The sequence below is a fragment of the Podarcis erhardii genome, assembly GCF_964252035.2.
Source record: "Podarcis erhardii genome assembly, chromosome: 8".
NCBI classification, from domain to species: domain Eukaryota; kingdom Metazoa; phylum Chordata; class Lepidosauria; order Squamata; family Lacertidae; genus Podarcis; species Podarcis erhardii.
This window is the reverse complement of record NC_138499.1, coordinates 77,119,400-77,125,741: the sequence shown is the minus strand read 5'-3', so window position 1 is coordinate 77,125,741 and position 6,342 is coordinate 77,119,400. Positions and strand designations below refer to the sequence as shown.

The 6,342-nt window shown below is 43.2% G+C and overlaps 1 long non-coding RNA gene across 1 annotated transcript; it reads right to left on the bottom strand.

The window, feature by feature from the left end:
• Positions 1-580: 580 nt before the first annotated feature.
• Positions 581-5,687, bottom strand: LOC309348182. Its single transcript, XR_014159276.1, has 3 exons — positions 5,540-5,687; positions 4,101-4,226; positions 581-818 (listed from the first exon to the last, which is right to left on the bottom strand). It is a non-coding gene; the product is annotated as an uncharacterized lncRNA (long non-coding RNA).
• Positions 5,688-6,342: the final 655 nt, after the last annotated feature.

Genomic DNA, 6,342 nt, shown 5'->3' with positions numbered 1-6,342 from the left:
AAGGGCTGTCCAGACAGAAAGGGTTCAACCAGACAACCAAGCCAAGAGTGGCGGCAACTTACGCACAAGCAACCCCTAGAACCATTACAAGCATGAATAATTAACACAGAATAACTACCAGCAGCAATGAAGGCCTATTTGCATATAAAGACATGCTCACAGCTACTGCTTTTTCTGTAATATTACCTTACGTTTTGGAATCAGCGCTTGTGTTGACACAGATCCTCACACTTCCTACGACATGTAATATAGAACTCTTGGTGCTGACTTCATTTTTCTCAGTGTACTGCTGATTTTTAGGTTGCTTTCCTTTTTTGATTTTGGAAAGGGAGTTTTGTTTAATTTGACATCTGTAGGGGATCCAAATGGCAAGCAGATATCTCTGCACTGCAGCTTTGTGCAATGGTACGACTGCCACTCATAAAGAACTGTTGTTGGTTTTTTTATTTGCTAGCACCTACTGTTGCTTACCTAACATTCTGCATTTCGTGAAAGGGTCTGGCAAGTTATGCTGTTTAGCTAGGCTTGCAAATTTCCAACTTAATAACTAAGCCTTGCTGAGAAGATTGCTGGTCTGGCAAAGTGCTGATGTGGCGATTTGTATCTCAGCAGTTTGATGTGATGAGACCTACGAGTGCCACTTTTTGTTGATGGGTTAATTCAGTTTGGGTACAGTGATTCCTCTTCCTGCTGCTGCTCGTAGCATAGTTCTCTCTCAATTCTACGGACACTTCTGCAGCTTCACACCATGAAGTCATGCTTCAGACTCAGAATGACCCTAGTCCACAATACTCAGAAGTCTTCTATACAGATCTACTCTGATGACATATATACACATTTAAATCAGACCCCTAACTTCAAATGGTGTACCCTCAGCCTGATTTAAAATTACCTGCATTGTCATGGATGTTTTCCCTCACCGCGAAACGTCATTCTTGGAGGAGGTTTTGGTCCCTTACATTTTTAGTATACCCTCACAACAATGGTCCTTCACAGGGTCCTTTGTGGAGAGGCCATGGCAGTAAAATGGATTTAATCCTCCTTTGGTAGTGAAGATGTGCAGAAACTTGCCTGACTTTGTACCCAGTTTAATTCAGAATAAATTGGCCTGTGTGCCTATATTTTAAATATAAATTTATGACATAGCAAGTGTGCTGTGGACAACTGTCAGCATACGGCAGCTATCTTGCCTCCCCAAGTATCCTATGTGATATGAAAATACAGAATGTAAATATTAGTAAAGTGGCTCACCAATCTATTATATTAAAGCATTTCTATTGAATTCACACCACTCCAATACTAGTGATGTTAAACCAATGTAAACATTATTAATACAAAGTGTAAGTGGTCCATCATGTTTTGATGCCTGAGGCAAAGGACAAGATGGTGTCCCACCCATTTCATGTTCAGAAGCCAACAGGATTGGCAGCTGACTTTTAGGTCACAGCCACAGAATTGTAGCTCTGTGAGGGTTCTCCTAACAACACTTAGCCCTTTAAATCACCACAGTTGCTGTGGGTCTTTAGAGGGGAATCATGCCTGTTAAACTGGCATAGGAATGCTTTAATGCATGGTGCAGAGGTAGCCTTACTTCAGATCTGGCAATGGGTTAGCATTGTCCACCACACCTGAGGGCTGAAGACTACCTTGTGGAGTACAGAGCTTGCCATGTGGCATACTATTGTACTACCAACCTTACTGTATGCTTATGAAATGTGGACCACTTATAAATGCCATCTCCAACTCTTCAAAAGATGCCATCAAAAGTGTCTCTGAAAAATTTTACATATCACTTGGGAAGACAGGTGAACTAATGCCAGTGTACTGGAAGAAGCAAAGATCACCAGTGTCAAAGCAATGATTCTTCAACATCAACTTCGTTGGACTGGTCATGTTGTACGGGTGCCTGATTATCATCTTCCAAAGCAACTACTCTATTCCCAAATTAAGAATGGAAAGCAGAATGCTGGTGGTCAACAAAAGAGGTTTAAAGAATCTCTCAAGGCAAATCTAAAAATAATGTAGTATGAACACTGACAACTGGGAAACACTGGCCTGCGAGCGCTCCAGTTGGAAAACAGCCTTTACCAAAAGGTGTCATGGGGTTTGAAGATGCTCAAACTCTGGACGAAATGAAGAAATGTGCTAACCCTTGGCAAACCCTCACTGTGATCAACTCCCGCCCGGGAACCAATGTCCCCACTGTGGGAGGATGTGTGGATCCAGAACTGGTCTCCACAGTCACTTACGGACTCATTGTAAAAATTGTGCTTATGGAAGACAATCTTACTTAGCTATGAGTGATTGCCAAAGAAGAAGAAGACTTCAGATCTGGCAATGGGTCAGCATTGTCCACCACACCTGAGAGCAGAAGGCTACCTTGTGGAGCACAGAGTTTGCTATGTAGCATGCACTGGTCAATAGCTCAGTGGAAGAGATTCTGCTTTGCATGTGGAAGGTTCTATGTCTAATCCTCAGCATCTTCAAGGGGGAGGGTGGCATGACCCTTGACTGAAATCTTGGAGACCTGCTGATAGCCACTGTAGACTGAGTTAGATGGACCAATGGTCTGATAGAAAGCCCTAAACAGCCTCTCAATCACTGTGGCAATCTCTCTCTCTCTCTCTCTCTCTCTCTCTCTCTCTCTCTCTCTGATTCTATCCATTAACTGTTTTAATCATATAATAATTCAATACTGCTTTCCAAAAGAATGACGATGTATCTATCCTATGCATCTTGGGAGGCCAGGAAGAAGGTATCTTATTGGGTGTAGGGAGACAAAGAAAAACCCATTAAAGCTAAATCATTTCACACAGGTAATCTATTGCTGTTTTGCGATGTAGGAAAGAAGCCAAGAGCAGAGTGAGGTACACATCAAAGGCACTGGCCGTTTACAATTTTGTGGCACCAGATGAATGATGGTACGCTCTCCACTAAAGAAGGGAGGAGGCAAGTGATTCTAAAATATTTCAGCCAGAGACTGGATAAGAATAACTCGCAACCCCCAACACCCTGGGGGGAAAACAGATTGAAAGACAGCAATGAAATTGTCTGCTCTCTCATCTTTCTTGAGCCACACCACAGTAGTTTGGCTTCTGGACAGATTTGTGTGTGTGCTTGCTGTATTGATCCTAAGGAATGAAAATCACGAAACCAAAACGAAGTGATTTCTAACGGGTTGCAGTTATCAAGCATTAATGCTTTGCAAGGTTCATTGGCTTATATTACACAGGGTATGAATTAGCATTGAGAAAAGAAAGGAACATGGTGTACTAGTTAGACTCCTTGACATCTGGCAGTTTCTATATACGTATGCCATATGTTAGTATAGTGGTAAAAATGTCAATTAATGACAAATATATAAGCAACATCCTCCTTCTTCATCTCTATCCTTAAATGGCAGTTGCTCAGCAGAATAAAAAAAGGTAAAGGGATCCCTGACAATTAAATCCAGTCGCGAACTCATCTCGCTTTACAGGCCGAGGGAGCTGGCGTTTGTCCGCTTCCGCAGACAGTTTTTTTCCAGGTGACGTGGCCATTATGCCTAAGCCGCTTCTGGCGAAACCAGAGCAGCGCACGGAAACGCTGTTTACCTTCCCGCCAGAGCGGTACCTATTTATCTACTTGCACTTTGAGGTGCTTTTGAACTGCTAGGTTGGCAGGAGTTGGGACAGAGCAACAGGAGCTCACCCTGTTGCGGGGATTTGAACTGTTGACCTTTCGATGAGTAAGTGGGTGGCGCTGTGGGTTAAACCACTGTGCTGCTTGGGCCCAGCAGAATACAACAACAATAATCTCTATTATTGTGATCATACAGAATCACAAACTGAAATAAGCAGGGGTTTTCCCCCCTCCCAGCCAGCACCTCTCAGATGGGTGCCATGGCCATTATAAGAGAACAAGGGAGGTGTTCAAAGTGCATTCCATCACGTCTTTTTCTAGAAAAATAGCTTGGTAAATAAGCATGGCAAAGAATGTGTGTCAAAAGACAATTGGATTATTAGAAATATATACAACTGGCTCAGGTTATCAGTGGCTACTATCCCTGTAAGCTATACTTCATCTCCACTGTCAGACCCAGTATGCTTCTGAATACTCACTTGCTGGATCATCACCTTGTCGTGGTGAGTGGGCTTGCACGTTCCTATGACCTTTGTGAGCGAAGCCGCCGGGAGTTTCGTACTCCCATCAGGGTCACCCAAGGCGGTAAGGTCAAAGGGGAGGAGCTAAACGAAGAATGATCCAAGAAGTTCTCGACAGGCGAAAGATAACAAGTGGTATGTTACAATGGCTGTGAAGGTGGATGAAGGCAGCAGCATATAAGAATCTACTGGTTGTTGTGATACTCATGCCATTGGAATAGAGCCTTATTGTGAAGAATGTGCGTTGGTCAGCATGCACTGATCTACACACACAAAACAAATTCATGCAGAGGAATCTTCCAAAAAACCCACCCCAAAACCAAACCCCAAAAGTCCCATGGCAATTGGCAAAAACCTATGTCCCCACTGTGGAAAGATGTGTGGATCCAGAATTGGCCTCCACAGTCACTTACGGACTCACTGTTAAAACTATGTTTATGGAAGACAATCTTATTCGGCTATGAGTGATTGCCAAAGAAGAAGAAGCAGCTTCTGAAAACCAGTTGATAGAAACTGCAGGGGGTACCGAGTGCTCTTATGCTTAGGTCCAGCTTGTAGGTTTCCCTTTAGGTATCTAGTTAGCCTTTCTGAGAACAAGATTCTGAACTAGATGAGTCACTGGCCTGAATCAGAAGGCTCAGCTCATGTTCTTAAAAGTTTTTAAAAGGTTTGTGTGCGTATTCTAATAGCTTCTCATGCATGGAGAAGCAGTGCAATGAATTTAGTGACAGCCCGGTGAAATCTGAAGAGTCCCTACAGGTAAGTAGCACTCCCTACACCCTAGTGGGGTTTGCAACATCATCAGCAATGGTAGGTAAAAAAAAGGGTAAAGGACCTCTGGACGGTTAAGTCCAGTCAAAGGTGACTATGGGGTTGTGGCACTCATCTCGCTTTCAGGCTGAGGGAGCCAGCGTTTGTCTGCAGACAGCTTTCCAGGTCATGTGGCCAGCATGACTAAACTGCTTCTGGTGCAACGGTACACCACGATGGAAACCAGAGTGCATAGAAATGCCGTTTACCTTCCTGCCACAGTGGTACCTATTTATCTACTTGCACTGCTGTGCTTTCAAACCACTAGGTTGGCAGGAGCTGGGACAGAGCAACGGGAGCTCATCCCATCGCAGGGATTCAAACTGCCGACCAGTGGTAACCAGGGGCATGTCATGGGATTTTCCCATATTCTTCCTTCTTTACCCTTATTTCTCTCTACTTCTATTGCAGAAGTGGCAAACCAGTGGTCCTCTGATGTCGTTGGACTCCAAATTCCATCAGCACCAGTCAGCATGGCCAACAATGAGGGATTATGAGTAATGTCTGCAGGGACACAGATTCCCCACTCCTGTTGTAGAGATTACCACATTTCCAGATGTAAGAAGAAGATCAAGGAGATACTGTACATCTATTGCTTCCACTCTCCCATCCTGGCCTTGCTACCATGGAGACAGCTAGATTTGTCTCCTGCTGCTTTCCACAACATTCATTTCAAGGAACGTTTCATTCTATGGAAGGCTCTGAAAACCCCAATTATCACAGGCCATCAGGACTTTTAACAGTCCCCTAGAAGGTGTGTTCAAAGGAAAGCAGAATAACCTGTTGGGAAGTCATGCTGTCTGACTATACTGTGAAGTCACAGTACTCTATATTCTCATTCTCTCTATCAGTCTCTGAAAGAGGGAGGGAGATTCTAATGCCCATATATTTAGTTCATTTGGAATTTAAGACTGATCATCTGGCATTTCCAGTCTGCAGTAAAATGAAAGGAACTGAACTGAACTCTGGAGCTATGATGATGAATTTGGATCCCTGCTGGTATTGCTGTTACTTATAATTACTGAAAACTGTAAAAATCTTTGTTTGCTGATTTATGGCACTTGAACACAGTGGAACTCCCCTCCCCCTAAATCTGTTGGTGAGACCAGAATATTGCTTCATTGACCGTAAGGAAAAACATAGGAAATCAATTTTCCTGGAATTCAATTATATAATAAGCTTGGCTTTTGAGGCAATTATCAAATAATTACATGAACCATGATTAGGTTTAAAACCTCTCTGTTAATTCTTCATTCCTAATGGACTCATACCAATGACCAAACAGGTACAGTTCCACTAGCTGCATTTAAATTAATGGTAAGCTAGTTATATCTGATTTGTAACTGCTGCTTTGCAGGAGAAAAGAAAAGGCCAGGGAGTAAACCCTTCA